The sequence below is a fragment of the Triturus cristatus genome, chromosome 12 (genome assembly GCF_964204655.1).
Source record: "Triturus cristatus chromosome 12, aTriCri1.1, whole genome shotgun sequence".
In the NCBI taxonomy this organism is placed as follows: Eukaryota; Metazoa; Chordata; class Amphibia; order Caudata; family Salamandridae; genus Triturus; species Triturus cristatus.
Genome location: NC_140595.1, coordinates 262491339 through 262513125, shown reverse-complemented (window position 1 = coordinate 262513125; position 21787 = coordinate 262491339). Strand labels below are relative to the sequence as shown.

General features: G+C 48.2%; 1 protein-coding gene and 1 pseudogene across 4 annotated transcripts in view; one reads left to right on the top strand and one right to left on the bottom strand.

The window, feature by feature from the left end:
* Positions 1–21787, top strand: part of LOC146775817 (FH1/FH2 domain-containing protein 1-like) — a 2636482-nt gene that overhangs the window by 2417427 nt on the left and 197268 nt on the right. The window lies entirely within an intron of this gene.
* Positions 8395–13474, bottom strand: LOC146775818 (prolyl endopeptidase-like; annotated as a pseudogene). The gene is made up of 2 exons (XR_014972016.1): positions 11450–13474; positions 8395–9138 (listed from the first exon to the last, which is right to left on the bottom strand). The product of XR_014972016.1 is annotated as a prolyl endopeptidase-like (transcript).

Genomic DNA, 21787 nt, shown 5'->3' with positions numbered 1-21787 from the left:
AACTGTGCAGACTGTCCAACAAGATACAATCATACTGGCAATAAACAAGAAAACAATCCCAACCCTCCACCCACCACCCACTCCAACCCCCCAATCAGGTTGTAGAATACCCATCCCTAAATAAACAAAAGAACAGTGAGTACATATCTGTACAGGGAGTTCTCCCATGGGGGCACAGCGAGACCGGCAAACTACTCTATTCATTCAGGGTGGCCGGAAGTACTGCGGAGTGTGCTGCGAGTCTATGTCAACAAATCAAAATCCAAAAAACTGTGCAACCCAAGTCCAGCAGCAGCACAAAACACAAATCACCCAAGCCCGCATAATATCACATCTGAACATCCAGGTTGTTTAACAGTACGATAACCATGTCAGTCATTGTCGCTGAGGCGATCCGCTGCAGACATCTCAGATCCCCGGGTCTCTTTGTTACTCTTTCCCCCCGACGTGTTTGGCAAACTTCAAGGCAGATTTCGCATCTGTGAACAATGGGGCTGTGCCGTCATGTGAGACCTTGAGTTTGGCAGGGTACAGCAAGGAGTATGGAATCTGTGCTTGCATTAGGATATGTTTTGCAGGTAGGAATTCACGCCGTGCCGCCTGTACAGCCGGGGTGAAGTCTGGATAGAACGATATGGTATTTCCTTTATGTGAAATTTGGCTCTTCTCCCTAGCCAGTTGTAATATAAGGTCTCTGTCTTGATAGTTCAGGAGTTTAGCCAAAGTAGGCCTGGGTGTTGCTCCAACTGGAGGCTTTGGCCCCAATGACCTATGCGCCCTTTCCACCACGAAGACGGGGGATAAGTTGGGGTCGAAGAGCTCATGAAGCAGTTCCGTTATGTTGGTCTCCATCTTAGATATGGCGGTCGTTTCCGGGATCCCAGTAATGCGCAGGTTGTTTCTACGTCGCCTCTAAATCTTCGTTCTTTGCTCGGATAATTCCCAACAGTTTTCCATATGCAGCAGCTGTTCCTTTGTTTCCACTTGAAATTCATGGAAATCAGTGTTCCGGTTTTCCAGGACGTCGAGGCGGGTCTCATGCACTGCTACCTGAGTCTTGACCGAGTCTAGCTGTGTGGTTAGGTTATCCAACTTGGTGTTGATATTCCACAGGCTGGAACGCAGCTCCAGCATGAGGGTCCGTAAGTCTTCGCCATGGTCTTCAGCCTGCGTTTCATGCGAACTCTCCGAGTGTGCGTCTGCGTCCAATTCTGTATGTCGGATGGCTCTTTTATTCTCAAAGGTAAGTTTCGGTTGTTTAGCATCCTGTTTGCCCATATTTGCGAATGCAATGTGGATGTGTGAAGGCAGGAGAAGCCTGTTAGGACCCAGCCCAGTGTGACGCGTCACAGCTTCCAAGTTCAGTGTTTCGTGCACCTATGGTTCTCTCCCTATACACCAGCTGCCCCCGGCTGCGGCAGTACAAGGCCACCCCCGCCACCGATCAGACCACCCCCTCCACGGCCGCGCAGGTCACCAGCGCGCACAAGCCTCCAAGCAGTCTCTCATTCCGAGTTGCACGGCCCAATGTCTGCCTTCTGCACTAAAATGGTCACTCTACAGGGATCAGGGCCGCAGGGTTGGTGTGATATGCACTATAATGCAGGGCGGTGGACACTGTTCATACAGGGTCCCCAGAGGTCACAGCCGAGGGGTAGTGCGTCGGTGAGGATGATCCCCCGACAAGAGCAGCCTGCTCTCCCAGCCGCGCCCGGGCCGAGTCCAAATGCAATGCGGCCACAAAATGGCGACTTCAGTATGTAGAATGCTGCTTCCTCCGCTCCGTCCCCAGGTTGCACTGCACCATGCAGGGCACGTGTGGAGGTATATGCGGCGTCCACAATGGAGAGACAGTGTGTCGGCGAAGATGATCCCCCCTCAGGAGCAGCCAGCTTCCCCAGCCGCTTCCGGACCCAGTCCAGAGGCAACGAGACCAAAAAATGTTGGCCTCAGTTCGCAAAGCGCTACTTTCCTCCGCCCTGCCCTCGGGTTGCGCCGCACCAAGCACGGCACGTGTGGTGGTATATGCAGTGGCCCCCCGTCCCCCTAAGTGATGCCTGTACCGTGATCGGGGGGTCCGCTATGAGCGAGGGTTCAGCAGCTCCGCCACAGTTTACTGGCCTGCACCTCGCCGACAGCCTCGGGCTCGATTTTCAGGGCTGCCCGCCCGGAGTCTTTCCAGCAACTGGCCACATTTCACGCAGCCGTGTATTTCAGCCTCTGATCACGGGATGATTACGGGAGGAGCAGCGCTCGGATCCCCAGGTATTCCGCTGCTGGAAAGTGGCTTAGAACACAGCAGCAACTCTCCATATGTGAGGATAAATAGAGAATTAATCCCTGACCGGCGGAGCTCACTCACGGAATGGCCATTCTGCTGCACGGCAAACCACGCCCCCCATTCAGCGCTCTAGTTGACCATCATTAATCTTAAAATCGCATTTGATTCTGTAGCCAGATCAGCCCTTCGGCGAAGCCTGTAAGATCTAGGGCTCTGCACAAAGCTCATGAATGTAGTACAACAACTTCATATAGGCAATAAGGTTACAGTAACATTTGGGCCTAGGTGTGCACCAGATTTCGCAATAAAAACTGGCGTCAGGTAGGAATGCATTCTAGTACCCTTGTTGTTCAATTTCTTTATCAACTATGTTGGAAAGCATCGACTTGCGCCAAATCTGGCTGTTCCAAACATAAGGGGAAACAAAATGTTGATTTTACTTTTTACTGATGATGCTGTATTGTTAATCTGCACCGAGATTTTCATGCTCAAATTATTGAATGGCTATCAAGTTTACTGTACACAGAAGAAACTTATGAACAGCCTGAAAAGCATATTTAAAGTATAGAACCAGCTGTTGGATCATGGGGATTTCTATGACTATTTCGGGATGCGTTTTGATGCAGCTCCAACATGGGCATAACAAAGGTCTAAAAGTGAAGCTAACCTGTTCCAGCATGCTAAACCTCATCTGCGATTCAGTGGTAAATGTGGCCGAAGGCTGATTAACAATGGCCTACCAAGCCAAGAGAATTGGCAGCCGGCTTGTACAGGGCAGATCTCTGGAGATACAATAAGACTCTCCGCCTTCAGAAAATAGAAGACAATTTTAGCACTGCATACTGCATCTTGGCCTGGAGACCCCTATGAATGTCCTAAGGCATGAACTTGGCATGAATTATATCAAAGCTGTTGCTGCACTCAAACCTCTTTTGTATTGGCATCAAATATAGACTAAACCAAATCTTGCAACCTACCTCAAATCTGTCTGTGAAATTTGGCAAAGAGGCAACAATCATTATGTTCCATGACTCAATGACATTGCAAGAACCTTTATCAACTTAGCTGTCACAGGTTTTGGACCATTTCAGAGATTATGACTCCCTCAACACTGGAACTAATCAAAGACAAGTAATGGCGATGAACGCTTAATTTGCAGGCAGGTAAGCTCTTTCTACTCTTCCATGTAATCAAACCTGTCTCTGCTTTGAGAAATTTTAGGATCAGGTCTGTCCTGGAACAAAGAGAGCTTTATTCTTAAAGTTCAGGCTAGGCCTACTGTCTGTAAAGACTCACACGAGGAATTGGTAGAACAAGAATTTGTCTACTATCTACAGTTTTACTAAAGGCAGCAATTAAACAGTCTTGCACTTTATACTTCTTTTCCTTGTCAGCTAGGAGGCTGTACTATGCCCACTTTAAAAGAAATACATTGTAAGACACTGCTGCTATGAATTTATGCTTCCGAATTGACTGTGAATCCATCTGTAACCTAGTGGTGGCCTCCTATATTTATGCTGCTTGGAAAGCCACATGACAGCAAGTGCATGATTAGACTGACATATGATAATACTGTATATGATGTGAATTCTAAAACTGAGCCTGGTTGCTTAGGTTTGTGCTGCTGTTGGTGGCCACAATATACACTGGTAGCCATTATGTTGTCCCTGCTGACTTGTTTTCTCACCAATAGATCGCAATCATTAGTGTTGGGTGATTTAGAATTGGCCACTTTCTCTCTCCCCTGTGGAGTTCCTCAGGGTTCATCTATTAGTCCAACTCTGTTCAACATTTATGTTACAGAGTTGGCTCTTCTAGTTAAATCCTTTGGTCTTGCATTAACTTCATATGCCGATGATATCCTAGTTGTCCTGTCTATTTTTACAAACGAAACAGAGGTTTCTGTCACTTTTCATGAGGACATGCTGGGGATCAGAGCTTGGATGTCCAATCATTGCCCTCAACTCAAGTAAAACTGAGGTGATTTTGTTTGGTAATTTACTGCCTGTCTGGTCGTCTAGCTGGTGGCCGTAAAAACTGGGATCCCCTCCTATCCCAGTTACAAAGGCAAAACATGTGGGTTTGATAATAGATGACAAGCTTAACTTCAAACCTCAAGTTTACCCTGTGATCTCTTTGAGTTTTTATCTGCTTGGAAAGATAAAAAAAACTCTTTCCTTTTATCCCAGCGGCTGCAAAAAAGACAGAAATTTCAGCACTGGTTTTATCTAAGATGGATTACTGTAACAGTCTTTACGTTAACACGCTGGAAAACAACCTGAATAACTTTCAGATGGTGCAGAACACAGCTGACAGGATTCTCATGGGGACCCCTAAATTCATATCAGTAGACCAAAGAAATTTGGAAGTTGCATTGGCTCACTGTAAAAAGCCACCTTAAACTTAAAGCTCTGTGCATAGCAGGGGCGGCTGGTGACATTTGAAAGTGGTGTGGCGCGTAAAATGATTGGCATACTGCACCGTTGCGAGCGAGCGTAGCGAGCGAGCCCGAACCACCATAAGGGGGGGTTCGTTGCGATTCTCTTCCCGTGAAAATTTTGAAAAAAGAGAAGAAAAATGGTGCATTTTCAAGCAAATTTGAGAAAGCAGGAAGCTTAATAAAGCAATTGTGAAAGTGCCTCTGTGAACTGTCAATTTTCTCTTTACCTATCTGTTGGACCTGTCAGCTTTAGGGTGGTCTTCCCCTACCTTTTTGCCCTTGTGCCTCCCATTTTCACCGTACCTTTTTGTTGGACTTAGGCCTCTGGGTGCCTCACCACTGCTAAACAGTGCTGAGTTGCAGGTGCTCTCCCCTAAAACATTGCGACGCTGGCATATCTGCCACAAGCCCCTGCTACTGCAGTGAGGCTGAACCCTCCATAGGCTAACATTGGGAACTCCCCCTTATGGGATAATTTCTGACAAGGACCTAATAAGTTGGTTGTGATTGGTCTTGTTGGACTCGGGGCGGGGAACCCTTTCCAATGATATATGGGGTTTGGGCACTACTCCTTTAGCTATCCCACTTTTAGAAAGTAGATATTTTCCTGCCTACACTTAGGCTGGGCACTGCAGACTCCCCCCTCCCATCTACACACTGATAGCTGCCTGGGTTGGGAGGTTGTAGTGGTGATTTGCACCTTCTCCCACTTGAAGGGGCTGTGAATGGCTGCCCACTGTAGCCTTAACGACCCTGTATCTCGTCACCGTGACAGCCAGGTCAGGGAAGGCAGGGAAAATCCCAAAACTCCCTGGACTCTTCCAGAAACCCCCTGCCCCCAGACCCTTCCAGAAACTTCTACCACCTTCCAGTCACTAGACTGCAGGATATATAAGGGAGGGTCCTCGCCTCACATTCTTGTTACACTGCTGGACCTGGAAGAATCCCTGCTGGAGTGAGGACTGCTGCGCCAGGAAGGATTGCCGTCTGGAAGGAGGCTGTCTGCTCTAAGGAACTGCTCCCCCAACCTGCTGAGCTGCCCTACAGCCTGCTGATCCTGCCCTGCCAGGGAGACCTAAAGAAACATCCCCAGAGTGTCTCCACAGCCTTCCTAAGAACTGCCTTTATGGGACTACAACCCTTTGTCTAAAAACTGCCTCTGCAGAACTTTAAGGACGACAACGTTTTCCTTTCATTGGAAACTGCCTCTGCAGAATCTATAAGGGCAACAACACTTTCCCTCTTCAAAGAACTGCCCCTGCAACATTCACCAGGGCAGCGACGTGTTGCTTTTCTCCAAAGTCTGCCTCAGCAACACCGAGAGCTTTTGAGGGAAACTTTCTATGGCCCTTTGAAGCACCGCCGCCGGCCCAAGTGGAGCGCACTATGCAGATCACCCCACTGGGCGCTCTCTAAATCACTCAAAGAATCACAGCTGCGGGCCGGAGCTGAACTCCGGTGGAATTGACCCAGAAGACACCACCGCGGGGCCAAGCTCAAGCCCAGTTAAATCTCCCAAAAGCACCGCCATTGGCCCCGAGCCTGCAAGGGGTTACATTTCGTCAACTGGGACGCCGTGCAGGGATCCGGCGTTGCCCAGCAACCAGGACGCGATTGAAGCACGCCCCCGCTGAGCCAGCGTGACGCCAGCATCGAGCCAAAGGGAAGCTCTGCAGGCGATTTCGGGAGCGCTCTCCTGCTTTCACCCCTGTGCAGCCCACCCCCGTCACACGTCCCGGAGACCCGGAGGAGCCTCGTGCCGGTGGGTGCCTCCCCCGCCCCTCAGGTAAACCCTCACAGTTGTGTGCAGGTGAAGTGTTGCCTTGGGCGGGGTGCGGGTTGCGGATCCGAGGCGGTGGGGGCAGGATACCGATAGCGGGACTGCCGGGGTTTAAGTGGCATTGATCTGAACCCCTCAGCGCCTCGCAACTCAACATTGGGCTCAAGCTCGCTCAAACACTGTAATGTGGCGCTAATGTGTTTAGGTGTGAATAAATCAATATGGCCACCTTGCTTTAGTTAGTTAATTATTTTTCATATTTTGAATGTTTTATTTCTCTCTACCCTGAGGCTGCACTTAGAAATTGAAAAATGTCAGCAAAAGACTAAGTTTCCAGCAAGTGCTTTTCTTTTTTGGATCCATTTCACAAGGAAGCAAATAAACGAAAGGAGGAAAGAGAAGGTAATACCTGTTTCTTGAAGTCTCGGACCGGTTTTTAACACATGAGGAGGAGCAAGACAGAGAGAGGGAAGAGGGGGAACAAAGGGTGGGGCAGCTTCCAGCGGCGGGAGAACTGGACACTGTCCTTGTCTTCTTTGGGCATGAAGGAAAAGACAGAGTTCTTTTCCTTCTCTGCCCGTTTTACCCGTCCCCAAAGGCCGAGCCTTAACCATCGGCCTTGCCCCTTGGCGAATTCCGCCGTGGGGGAGGCATGTTTAAGAAAGTAGGGGAACGGACTCAAGCAGTGACTTACGAGAGAGCACATCTCACACAAGAATCGGTTGAACATCATGAACTATCTATAGCGCCTAGTGAGAGTAACGTAGCTGACCTATGCCCATTGCTTATATCATTTGAAAGCAGAATGGTTTAAAAAGACCACGTTTGTGAATACAGAGCCGCGCACGCAGTATGCATTTTGTTCTCCAATGCACGCAAAAACATTCGCAAAAGAGCGAGGAGGGGGTCGCGAGGGGGGGGACCGAGGGAGAATAAAATTAAGACAAAAACGTACCTGACCGCCTCTGCTCCGCGTTGGCAATCGCGCCTCTTGAGTTCAACAGCACTGGAGTGGCAACCCCTCAGCCAATCCTGGCGCTGCTGCAGTGCCAGGATTGGCTGAGGGCACAGCTTACTCTCCGCCTGCCCATTAGGAAACCGAGGGGCTCCTTATGGGCATGCGCAAGTCAGTGAAAACACAAGTGCGCATGACTAGGAACAGGCGAAAAAATCGCTCACCGTCCCCACTCATGCGCACTTGTGCTGCAGTGCTGCCTGTCCCTGCCTGGTCCGACGTCATGCTGACTGACATGCATTGTCAGTTCTCCCTCGGTGTCTCTGAACTTAAGTAAACTAAGTTCAGAGACGCAGAGGAAGCTGCGGGCGTGGGCGGGGGGCAACGCCCCAATGGACGCACCATGCCTGGTGCATGGCTTATAAGGCTTTGCACAATACCGGCCCACAGTTTCTAAAACACTCTTTTCAGATCTATACGCCGTGTAGACAGCTTCAATCACTAAGGACAAACCTTATAACCTCTTCCAGAGTCAGCTGTGGAGGCAGAAGCTTTGCTGTTGTAACTATTAAACTGTGGAACAATCTGCTTTCCTATATGAGATCCCTCCCCACCCTTATGTCTCTCACGAAAAAACTGAAAACTTAGCTCTTCAATGACTAGGCTCCATTCTGCTCGAGTGTAGACAGCGCCAAGACACCCCAGAGTATCTGTGCGCTTAACAGATTGTGGTAACATAACATAACATATACTCCTGCGCAGCTCTCTTGAATCACATGGTAACACTTGAAGGGTGAGACTCAAGGTAAATGCTTTATGTTGATGAAATGTAGTGAAAGAAACCACTACAATATTTTAATTTGTTTTGTGTATTATTTGACTATTTGGGAAATTTGAAATCTCCCAAGCATTAGAGAGAGACCACAAATCTAACCTGATTTTTTTTTTTTTAGTGCCCACATTTTTATTCTCATTATTGAGTTCATTTATACTTAGTAAGTACTGAGATTAGACTATGACACAAGAATAGTTGTCTCTGTGTAGGTTTATACTGTTTATCGAGGCCCCTTTTCCCTTGTCATTTCCAACATAAGCGACCATGTAACATTTTCCAAGAAATTGTATCCCACTTTTTTTATGCAATGGCTTGTTCAGTTAGGAACCTAGTAATAAAAGTAATACACTTTTACAACTCCCTAAATATAGCTGTTAAAGTAGCCAGTGACACATAAGCACCACTTTAACTAAATGTCAGACTCAAAACAAGTAAAAGCAGTACACTAAGGAGTAAAATGCAATACAAATGTGAGAACCTTAATACATATTTCAATCCAATTACTTTGCTTTAATGGCCAAAATGAACAGATCTTTCAATACCTTTTTTCTTGCTTAAATAGTAAAATCAAGGATAAACAAAAGTATGGCCAAAAAGAAAATAAATCAATTTGGGCATGTGACCAATGTACCAAACTTCCTCATAAAAGCCCTTGTGTCTGGATGCTGATGGCAGTGCTGTTTATTCAATCCAGTCTATGTCCAGGCACCGTGCTATGAAGGCAAACATATCCGACACTTCCTCGATGACTTTGGCTGTTGGTTTGCCCGCCCCGTGGCCGGCCTTGGTGTCGACATAGATGAAGAGCGGGTTGGTCTGCGAGCGGTTCCGCCCCACCATGTACTGCGTTGTAATTGCAACAGTATCTCAGTAGGAGTTATTAAATTATTTATAGTCGTATGTACAAGACATTACAAACACACAAAGAGAAAAAAGAGGCTACAAGAGTTTTTTGGTTAATGCGCCCGTAGGCGTCATATATTAAGGGAAGATTAACAAATTATAGCAGCACTATACGGTCCAATTACCAAAACAACCCTAAGGGAAAAAGTGTACAATGTGCTCGTGACATAAGTGTGACGGCGCAAGTGACAACGTGTATAAAACCATAGCAAGGGGCGCAACACAGTAAATACAAAGTATGTACAATTCAAGGTTCCAAGCAATAGTTCCAATTATTCATTTAAAAGTTCTCAGGGAGTAATTTTCGGGGAACCCAAAAGATCAAAGAGCGCCAAAAGGATTTGGAGCTGATGGGAACAGGTCGACGACGTTTCGATCCTTAATAATTCCGGATCATCCTCAGGACCAGGGTCGTTAATTTCAGGGAGTGCTGTATAAAATAAAGGTCAGTATCAGAGCGCTGGTGGGAAAACGGACATAGGAAACAGGAGAAGGAGAAGGTGGGTCTCGACTAAAGCCTACCTGTGGCCCAGGTTAAGGGGAACTTGGTTAGCTGGGGTTCCGGGTAAGTAGATTCACGGTCACGGTGTGTCCAGGAGAGACATCGAGGGACTCGGAGTAAGTTCAAGCGTCTCTGGGGAATAAGAGGGTGAAATAAGCCAGGGAATAGGGAGAGTGAATGAACAGGGGAGGATAGCCTGCGCTATCGATTTGTCCACTTACCGCAGGAGCGGAGCAGCGGAACCGGAGGAGCGCAGAGAGGCGCTTCAGTGTTTTCCTGCGAAAGGAGAAAAGGATCGGATGAGTAATTCCGCAGACTTAGCAAGGGATGAGGGGGAAGGGGAAGGGGGAGGGGTGTCAACTTACAGAAGGCAGGTCAGGGGAGTCGTGGTCCAAAATTCCACAAGGTACAACAAGCCGCCACGGACGTGTGCGGAGCTCTACCGAAGCCTGTGTAGAGAAGCCGGGCTCTCTTCTACATAAAGGAAAATAATCGTCGTGGTGACGAGCGCCGATTGGACCAATGTGAGGGGGGAGGGACGGTAACTACGGACGCTGGGGCAGTGACCAATGCGGGAGTAGGAGGAGTGAGTCAGGGGGAGATGATAGGATCAGAGGTGGTAACCAAGGACGCCTGGGGAACGTGAATAGAGGGAAAGAGAAAAGTTACGGGGACGCGTGAAAACTAATCACGTAGCCACGGCGGGAGAGGCCGAAGTAAATTAAGATGCGATGGCACGATCATGGTGATTGTAAATTACAATCTCCACTGAAGGTATACAAAATTAATGGGGGGAGGGGGAAAAGAAGATAATTACTTATTGGGCGAGAGACAAGACCAGAAGGGAAAGTCGTCTTCTGTTGGCGATGTCTGGTCAATGCTACATATAAGTGGAGACCCATTAAGAACAACAACAACATGTATAAATCATACAATTTCTGGAAAATCTATTTGACATAAATTTCAGAATGTAAAGGTGTATGGTCAAAAAAAGTTAAGCATGACTAATTCAGAAAGGGGGCAGGGGAAGAGGAGAAGGACCACTGGGAGATCATGGTGGAAGATGAATGGTGCTATTCCACTCATCGATAGTGTTCAAACCATGGTTCACTGAATTACAACGAGTAATCCATTTGCATTCGCATTTGTTCAAGAGTTGTTGTAAATTACCCCCTCGGGGAGGAAGCCGCGGTTGGTCAATAACTTGCCACTTCATGTCAAGTACATCATGGTTTTTTTCAAGATAATGTGATACCAAGGGAGCTGTAATGACCTTACAGTTTATCCTGCTTTTATGTTGGATAATCCTTTGTTTAACCATTTGAGTTGTCTGACCGATGTAGAGGAGATGACAAGGGCATTCAATGGCGTATATCACGTTTTGTGACCGACAATTGGTAAAAGTGTTGAGGGAGTGTGTTTGGTTGTCAAATTTGAATTCCTTTGTATTGATGGTAAGATCGCACACACTGCATGACTGGCATTTGTAGTGACCTAGTACAGGTGGTAGTCCCCACGCGGTGGTGATGGCATTAGAGTGAGCAGGTTTGATGGGCCAGGTGATAGCACGCACCAAATGGTTAGAAAGATTGTTGCCTCGTTTGAATGAAAAGAGCGGTGGCTCTTGGAAGGATTTGTTGGTTCTCAAAATAGTCCAATTTTTTGAAATAATCTTTTTGATTTGGTTGCTGCTGGGGCTGAATTTGGAAACAAAGGGGATGCGAGAGTTTGTTTTTTTCGGCTGTGGTGTGAGAAGGACGCGATGAACTTCAGGGAGTGCAGCGGCACCACCCTGTCGTCGTGATCCGCCGTGAGGAGCAACGTGGCGGGGTACTGGGTGCTTTCCTGGTGCGGTGCCTTGATGTTATGAAGAGGAGAGTACTTGCACAGTCACTCAAAATGCTCTTTGTTATCCGAGCAACCGTAATCAGTGGTCCACGCATGGCCTATGGTAAATTTATGAAATTTCAACATATCCATCACACCGACTTGAGCGACTGCACACCCGAAGAGGTCCGGACGCTGATTGCAGCAGGCAGCCACGAGAAGGCCTCCGTTGGAACCTCCATTGATCGTGATCTTCTTAGGGCACGAGTACCCTTCTTTGGCGAGGTATTCTGCAGCACACTGGAAATCATCAAAGCAATTCTGTTTTTTGCCCAGGCTTCCGTCTTTGTGCCAGTTCTCTCCATATTCATCCCCTCCACGGATGTTTGCCACAGCAAGAACACCTCCTAAGTGCCTCTTAAAAATGAGTCTAGATACACTGTAGCTTGGAGTGATAGATATGTTAAAGCCACCATATCCATAAAGGAATGCAGGATGGGAACCGTCTAATTTAATTCCCTTCTTATGAACGATGAACATTGGGATTTTGGTGCCATCCCTGCTGCTGTAGAACACCTGCACTGTCTGGTAATCGGAAGGTTCAAATCCTTTCACAGTAACCTCTCGGAAAACAGTTGCCTCAAATTCCTCGCTGGTCAGATCACAGTGATAAATAATACCTGGAGATAAAAATGATGTGAACTGATAAAATATTTCAAAGTCCTTCTTATGACCGCTGTACCCCACAATGCTCCCCACATCTAGAGGGAAAGTCTTCAAGTGTGCTCCGGTGGAAAGGTCGTGCAGCTGCAGCACGTTCTTCACGTCATGGAGGTAGCACAGAACCAGGAAGTTGGTCCGGACGCATGCGACCCATTCTAGCACATCCTTCTCATGCTCTGGAACTAGAACTCTCCACTTAGATTCCTCTGGGTCATTCAAATCGATGTTGATCAATCGATAATTTGGCGCCGAAGAGTTGGTCTTAAAAGTGAACATTGTGCCCTCGTTGGTAGTGTACTCATATTCAGCATCAAAGTTGTCAATCAGCTTCACCCACTGGAGAATTCCAGTGATTCCATTGGCTTCATGCTGTAAATCGCAGTACCACAACCTATTCACTGGGTCGCATCCCTCCCGGATAGACAACAAGATGTATCTGCCGTCGTCCGATACCTCAACCCCACCCATCCACTTGGGCTCCTCGGGAAATTCGGCACATAAAATATCCTTTGACTGGTCAGTCCCCATGAAGTGGTAATAAAGCTTCTGGTGCAGGTTGGAAGAAGTCTCTGTACCGTCACTTTTCCCCTCAATTTTTGGGTAGCAGTTGTAGAACATGCCCTTGCCATCATGCGTCCAAGACATGCAGCTGAACTTAACCCTTTCCAGCACGTCTGGGAGGTCCACGTGGCAGTCAACTTTCATGAACTTGATGGTCACCCAGTCCGAGCCGCTGGCGCTCAGGCCATACGAGAAATATTCACCATCGTCGCTGAAGGCGTACCCTCTCAGGGCTACCGTGCCATCTTCAGACAGCTTATTTGGATCCAAAAACACTCTGGGTTCACTCTTGAGGCTGTCCTGAACATATAAGACTCGCTGGTTTTGCAGCCCAGAATTGTAGAAATGAAAGTACCTTTTTTCTTTCTTGAAGTGGCAGCTATACTTTGGGTAGTCATACAGTTCGGTCATTCGTTCTTTAAACAATCCTTGAACCGGGCACTGCTCCAGAAATGGCTTTGTAAGTTTGTTCTGGGCTTCCACAAAGGCCTTTGTTTGTTCACTATCTGGGTCTTCAAGCCACTTGTAAGGATCTGCGATTTTACAACCATGGTAGTCTTCAATTGCTGTCTCATCACGATAGGCTTCGGGGTACTGGAAGGGTTGCATACTGCAGGCACAGGACGGGCGGCAGTGGACGATGTTCCTCCTTACACAGAGACCGATAAAAGAGCTCTAACCTGATTTTTAACAGATCCTTAGCCAAGCAAGTTTACACTTTAGAAGAAAGAATGAATTTTATTAGCCTAGTGGGTCTGCTTAATCTATGAGTCAATGTATTAATTGCAGAATTGGGTTTGCACAGCAAAGGCTGTCTAAATATATATATTTTCTGAAGTGCGGAGGTATAGAGTATAGAGTGCCAGGCTAGTAGGGGAATCTTGAATTTTAATTCCTAAATCTAATAGTCCAAGGAGAAATAGCAAGGAGGTGTTGTAGTATAAATAGTGTATTGAGATAACAGGAGAGTTTTAAACTCACTTTTCTTATATTTGGTAGTCAATCGTTTTTATTCATATATATAATTTAATAGCTTTTATACTATACACACGCACACACACACACACTCTCTCTCTCTCTCTCTTCCTCTCTCCCTCCCTCCCTCCCGCTCTCTCCCCCTCTCCCTCTCTCTCTCTCTCTCTCTCTCGCTCTCTCTCCCTCACCATATCTGACTACTTCCGACAGTCGGGGCCTGTGGGAGGATCGGGCGTCGGAACCCAATATAAGAAATCTTCGTATCACGGTACTCAACAAACTCACGTGGTCTAGCAATTATTGTATTTGAATCAACAGCAACACGTTTCGACCTCAAGGTCATTTTTCAGAGCCAATTTGCACAGAAAACAAACCAGCATTTTAAAATGTTTTGACATTAAGTGACATAGAAGACAGACAACGCATTTCCATTCAATGCTAGGCATAGAAAACAGACTCTCTGCCCAACCTGTTTTTCCTTCACAGGGTGAGCAGGTATTTACATTGATCATGATTCATAGCATTTCCAGTGTTAAACAACATGATTGACAGATACTCACATATATCATGCCTAAATTATTAAACTTTGAATATTACTGATATTACACCATACCAGTCTCAATTGTATCAACAATTCATGTACCAATTTTTAAGAGCCTGAATATGATACCGCATTACGGGGTTTAAGCATTATGAGACCGTCTTCACTGCTTAGTCTTAAAAAAAAGTTTTCTTTTGTTATTTGGTTTAAATTCTTTGCACAGTATCCACAATTCATGAAGGATAGTATTCTGTCTTTCTTGTAATATACTTCCTTTATTTTAAATGTACTTTGCATGACCTCTTGATGACATTAGACATTATCTGCTGATACCTGGGTATGCGGGGGTTGGCGGTTGCAATAAAGGCCACTTGGACATAATCGTAGATTACTATGAGACTAAGCAGTGAAGACGCTCTCATAATGCTTAAACCCCATAAGGCTCTTAAAAAAGTTCTTTATTCATGAATGAGCTAATAAATGAGTTGTACGACTGTGGAGGCGACCCACCGTAATTGGTAGGTGAGCAAATACCATCACTCCTGTTCGCCGATGATACGTTACTAATATCTAAAACGCCAATGGGCATTCAGAATGTTTTAACTAAATTTTCTAACGCTTGCAAATCCCGGGGTTTGATAATCAACTGTACGAAAACCAAGTATATGGTTTTCAATCCCTATAAATCTGCCAAGGGTAAAGTACTGTTGGAAGGCCAACCCTTAGAGCAGGTCAATGCCTTTGATTACCTAGGCGTTAGAATTAGTGACAATCTGGCATGGTCCCCCCAAATTTTTAAAAGTACCTTGACGCTTCAACATGTGGATTGTGCATTAGTAAAAAGAGCCTAACTCAGCGTTTCGTCCTATTTCCCCTATGTTAGAAATACATAGGGCAAAAGTCCTGGGCGCAGCACTATACGGGGCAGAACTATAGGGTCTTGAGGATATAAAACAATTAGAAGTTGCTGAAATTCAATTATTAAGAGCTCTTCTAAATATTCAGAAGAATACACCCCTATTGCCATTACGCCTCGACCGTGGGTAAAATCGATCTCTCATTGTGCTGTCCTGAGGGTGCTTTTATTCTGGGTGAGACTCTGGGTTAGTAATCCCCAAATACCCGTAAAATATGCTGTAGTAGAATTGCTATCTCTCCAAAAGAATAAAGGTCTTTTGCCCTGGTTTGGGAAAGTTAAGGGATGGCTTTTTAAATTAGGGTTGGGTATTCTGTGGGACGATTCATTGTCAATAACAAAAAAAATATCCCCCAGTTGAATTCTACGTACTGGAATTTTATTAATACTAGTTGCACTGAACCCAGGTCATTAGGCACTCTAACTACACATTTTTTAAATGTTAAAAGTTGTTTTAGATTTGAAACGTATATGGATGATGTAGAGCCACCGCAGGCACGTGCACTTTATATGCAGTTCAGATTTGGCACTCTTCTGTTAAATGCAATTAGTAGCAAATGGACAAATTCATCTATCACTCCTAAGTGTCCGTCCTGCAACTCTGCTGTTGAAACCCTTGATCATTATTTGTTTTTCTGCCCTGTATTTGCTTCTTTGAGGAAAAAATGGATTGCTCCTGCATGCCAGGTGTTGTCATTTTCCCGCCCCTCAGAAGCTTTGCGTGTATTTAGCTCCGACACTACCAAATGGCTTGTTTTTACTTTAACCAGATATCTTTTATATGCTTGGTGGTTGAGGACGAAGGTTGTTACACGATCCCGTTTCACTGAAGTAGGGGAAAACTCTAGTGAAGGCCCTGAACCAAGTTAAGTGTCGTAAGCTAAATACTTTTTAACTCTTATCAATATCTAATTGACTCCACATATTTTTGAATCCATTTTTATTTGATCTCATAATCTTTGAAAAAGTGACACATCTAGCTGTATTTTAGATACTGTGCCTGATGTTATGTTATGCTGTTAATTATATCTGATAGAGACTCCTTAACGTAAAATTATCCCCAGGCGTGAGACTTGACCCGGAAAGCTTTCTTGCCCAGCATCTCTGCGCGCCGGGGGGCGGTACCGCGCGACTCCGCCCCGACGTCCTCCGCGGGTGTGACGCCAGATGTCTGCGACGGATCCTCACCCCATCAGCATGCGGTGTTTGGGGGAGCACCACGACTCAACGGACTACGAGGCGTGTCAGCAAATGAAGTCGAAGTCCCGGCGGGAGCGCCAGATGAAACTCCTTTCGGCACGCATGTCCAGGTCGGCGTCGTCGTCGCGCCCATCCCCCGCGGAAGGCTTCAAGACCCGCTGCTTTTGTCGCTGACATCGTCCCTCTCCCAGGCTGCAAGGGCATCGCTCACCTGTTGGTAAGTGTCGCAGTTTGTCCCCGAGGCCCGGTCCCTGGCCTGTTGGGGGCGCGGGTTCTCCACGGGTGGTGCGGGTCCGCGCATCGCCACCCTATCTGCCGTTCCCCGGCACGGGGCGACCAGAGCCCAGATGAAGGCCTATGCGGTGGCCTTGCAGGCCTCTTTGGCTCTTCCCTCTTCTTCTTCTCTTCCTGGGACGTCTGCTGATCCCTTGCCGCGTGCGGGGACTCCTGCGGCGTCGCCGGTGCCGACAGGTTCGACTCCAGGTCCTGAAGTTGTGGTGCCGTCGGAGTGCGGCCCTTTGGGGTTCCCTCCTTCGGACCACGGCACCTCTGCCTCGCCGCAAACCTCTGCGGGGGTCCCTGTGGTGTCACAGGAGGTTGCCAGGGCTTGGGGCGTGTCCGAGGCTGAGGTGACACCGCTCAGGTGACGGCGGCTGCTGGCCCTGGCAGCTCTGCAGGGGCTGGCTAGGGGTCAGGGAGTGTCCCCGGGCCCCCCTCGTCCCGCCACGCAGGCGGCTGCCTCATCGGAGGTCAAGTTGACGCCTTTTCGGCGCCGTTCCTTGGTTGCCTCGGTCTCCTGCGCCGCGTGTTGTGGCGGAGGTCGTTCCGGCATCCCCTTCGGCGCCGGTCGATGTTGACCTGACACCGGTGGTGGACTCTACGGCGCCGGGCCGACTTTGGGTCGTTGATTCATCTTCGGACGCCCCCTCTTCTCCAGAGGTTCGGCGCTTGTTGGTTTAATCTTCTCCAGAGACGGGTCACTGCGTCGTGGCCTTTTCCCCTGGCTCTTCGCCGTCACCGCACCCGCAGTCTTCGCCGGAGGCGCCTCAGGTTCTCCATTCATCGGTCCACCTTCCCCCTTTCCGCGCTTGGCCTTTCCTTCCTCCGGATCGGCTGGGGGACGGCCGCCTTAGCTTGCAGCCGTCACCCACTGAGGAACTAATTTCCCCGCCGCGGGGCCCTACGGAGGCGGCTGCTGCCTTCGCTCGGGCTGTTTCCACGGCTGCAGGAATCTTGCGCATGGGCGATCCAGCTGCCCATTTCCCCACGGATCACCTGCTGGAGGTCCTCCATCAGGGTTCTGGTGGTCGGAGCTGCTTCTTCCCTTCGAGGCTTTGCTCCACACTTCTCTTTTGGGGGCTTGGGGGCGTCCAGCCACGGGGGACCCGGTGCCCCAGCCACTTCTGCACCACCACCGTCCTGCCCCGCATGATCCTGTTGGTCTTTCCCTCCACCCCTCTACCAGGGGCCCTCTTTTACAGACTGCCTTTCCCTCCCTGCCATCGGTGTTGTCACCTCCATCACGGGAGGCCCACTGGTTAGATTCCTGGGGGCGCAATATCTTCGCATCCTCCAGTGCGGCTTTGCGGGCCCTTAACACTCTTTGTGTATTTGCTAGAGCCACTTCTTGCTTATGGGATTCGGCGGAGTCCCTTATGTCTTCCGCTTCTCAGGAGGGTGCCTGTGTTGATCTGCGGCACCATGTGTTGGATGGCCGGGAGCTGGCGGCGTTTATTCTTTGCTCGGCTCTCAACATTTTGGAGGTACTTGGTCGTACCATGGCTTCTTCGGTGGCCTTTTGCCGCCATGCCTGGCTGCTGGACAGTGTATTCCCTGAGAACGTTGGAGAACGGCTGGTTGACCTTCCCTTTGATGGCGCTCTTTTGTTCCACGCCCTTGCGGATTCTGCCATTCAGAGGTTTCTTGCGGGGCTTCGACCTCCTCCTCCTCCCCCCTCAGTGACCTGTATGTCGGTCTGTGTTTTGGGAGGTGTTTTTCCGTTGTTTTCCTGGGGCTTTGTAACAAGTAGCCCCGGTTGTGTGTTCTGTGTGGTTAATGTGCCTTAGGGTCCTTTTGTTGGGACTTTGGTGCTGTTGGCTGCTGGTCCGGCCCTTTCTTGACTTGTGGTTTTGGCTGTTGGTAGGCCCGTGAAGGCCCTGAGATTATGCCTTCTGTGTATTCTCTATTGGCTGATTGGCAAGCCGTCTGCGGTTTTCTCCGCAGGTCTTTCTGTTTGTCCTCTGCTGCAGAAACTTTTTTCTAAGAGGTGTTCCCATGTTCTTGGGACATAACATACCCTATGTGGGGTAATCGTAGCTATTACATAGCTCTATCATGTGCTGGGGAGGTGTGGTAGCCCTTTTGGGCTCCTTGCTCTCCGTGGCGTCACGGTACGTCGCAGGTGCGATCTTCTTGCCGATTGTTTGAAGCAGCGTACGTTGCGCCCAGGTCCCTCCTTCTCCTGGTTCGCTACGTCACTAGGCCAGTCTGGCCTGCTGTCTGCGGCATCGTGTTGTAGCGGTTCCGCACTTATGTCCGGTGTTTCGGCTTAGTCCTCTGTCTGCTGTTCTGGGGGGGGACTGGCTTTCCTTGGCTTCTGTGTTCTGGTAGGCGGCTTAGTCCGTCTTCCGTCTCTCTTTCTCTCTGCCTGGTTCTACTTCTTTCGTGGGTGTGTGTGGGTGTTTCTGGGCCGGCCCTCTCCCTTGGGGTGTGTCCTGGCCCTTCCTGGCCTCTGCCTTCGGCTGGCGTTTGGCTTGTCCTGGGTGCACTGTTTTGTGGTGTTGCCTGCTGCTAGCTGCGCATGCCTGGGCAGGCCTATTTATTCTACCCACCGTTGTGGCCTTTGCTGTATTCCCTTGTGCCCCTGCCTTTGGTTCCGCTGGGGCTTGCGCGACTGTGCCTCTCTTTTCCGTCTGCGTTTTGGCGGTGGAGCCGTTCCTGCCCTGTCCGCTGCTTGCAGCTGAGGTGTGTTCAGCTTTACTGTCGCTGTGTATGTGTTTCTTATGGTGGGCCCTGCCTCCGGTTCTTCCTCCTCTCCCTAGGGGTTGAGGTGGTCCTTGGGATCCTTGGGGCTCTCAGGCGCTGTCTGCCCCTGCGGGGGTTTGGGGAAGTTCTCCCTTGGTTGGGCTTAAGGATATCCTGGCCTTTCCCTTCTTGTCCTTGTGACATGTCCCCTGCTGGGGCCCTCTCTCTCTCCTGGTGGAGAGGCTCTCTTGCAGGCCCTCTTCCCTTCTGGGTATGGCTAGGGTATCTATTCGATGTTAAGGAATCTGCGGCTAGTAGTCTCTATCAGATGTGCAAGTTACTTACCTTCGGTAACGATGTATCTGGTAGAGATGATTCTAGCCGCAGATTCCTTCACGAACCGCCCTTCCTCCCCATTCTGCGAGGACCCTCTGCTAGGGTTTCTGCAGTCTCCTCCCTCTGGGTGGCTTGTCTTCTGTGGGTGTACTCTTCATTTTCTTCAGGTCAGGCATCCCTCCAGCTGGTTTCTTTCCAGCGTGAGGGCCTACTTTTGCTCTTTCCCTCTGTTGTTCGAGTTTCTGATCCCCACCGGTCTTCTTCGTTGGGGGTTCTTTTGCCTGTCCTTTGTCCTTCTACTCCTTTCGGGGGTTATGGCCCTCCTTGGCAGTGTGGTCTGCGGATCGCTTACCTGCCCTTTGTCGTCCTACTCCTTTCAGGAGGTGGGGCCATCCTTGGCGGTGTAGTCTGGTGATGGGTTGCTGTTGCTCCTCTGTTCCAGGCTTGTGGCCCTTCCCTTTGTAGTTGTGGTTGCAGGCTCTCTTTCTATCACAGCGCTTTCACATGCCTGTACCTCCAGGATGGCTCTCGCCTTGGGTTGTGAGGTGGTTCCAAGGAGTGGTGCTTGCGCCTTTCTTGCGATGGCTTCGCTGCTTTGGCCTTCTGTTGCTTTACTGCCACCTGCTGTTTTTGCCTTGGCTTGCACGGTTGTTCCTCAGACTGGTGCTCTGCTCTTTTCCTGATCTGGCTTGCTGTTGTCGCCTTCTGGTGCCTTGGTGATGTTTCTTACCTTTTGTTTCTCTCTATTTTGTTTCTCTGGTTTTTTTCGCACACTGTTCCCATGCTCGCCTCAGTTTTGTTGTGATGGCTCCGCGTTATGACGTGGAAAAGTTCTCCGAAGCAAACTGACGCCAGCGCGCCAGGGTGGGGCTTATGTGACCTCGCTAACATCACGCCCGCGGAGGACGTCGGGGCGGAGTCGCGTGGTACTGCCCCCGGTGCGCAAAGATGCTGGGCAAGAAAGCTTTCCGAGTCCAGTCTCACGCCTGGGGATAATTCTACGTTAAGGAATCTGCGGCTAAAATCGTCTCTACCAGATACATCAATACCAAAGGTAAGTAACTTATACTTTACTACTTGTATATATTAGTGTTGAATGCATGCACTATGATGTTTTTTAATATGTGTTGTGTTTTTATGCTATGTGTGTATGATCATGCTATTGATCGAACAAATAAATAAAATAAAAAAGTTCTTTAATAACCAAAGCCAGTCATGTAATTTAAAGACCAAACTGCAGAATAGGAGCATAGTTTGAATGATCAAGAGCCACATTTATTAAAATAAATAAATGTCTTGGGATATAGCAATATCTGGATTTAGATCCCTATTACATTTTCTGCCACATTTACATTCTTCCTCGGTTCTACTTATATTTGGTTGCTTCTTGTGGTCCCACAAGACTATATTTATTAAAGGTACTAGTTTATCACAGACCTAGCCACATGGCAGTAGAACTCTTAACAATTAAAATAGTATGGTGCATATGAGAAAGAGCGAAATACTTAATAGAGGTAGGACTGAGAAATAAAAGTAGTCTTTAAAGTGGACTTTAAAGACCCAAGCCTTTATTTAGATAGTTCAGCAAAAAGTGTAGGTAACTCCGGTCGTGGAGGTTGACTGGAGAGATCTTATTGAAAGTTGTAGTTTTACTGATTTCGTGGCTTTCTCGAAATCAAGATTTGGCTATTTGTTCCACTCCAGTAATTTTAAGTTTCTCCTACAAGTCGGTAGCTGGTCCCATGAGAAGTATTTTGTGTTTGGGGGCATTTATCATGTTTTTCCTACCCATTCTTGGAATAAAATACGTTGCAGACAGCATGTTGTCTGGCCAAGAAGCACTTGCAAGAGTGTTTCCGACAGTGCTGTCAACTATAGTTAGACTAAAGCTGTTCCCCATCTCTAAATTAAGCAAGGAACAAAGAACTAGGCGGATGAGGCATTGGTCAGTTTTTGTTAGATACCTCGTTACCATCCAGCCTTTAAAGGAGACCTTAGTGGCTAGTTTCAGAAATGTTTTCTGTACATGAAACCATGTTGGTGATATT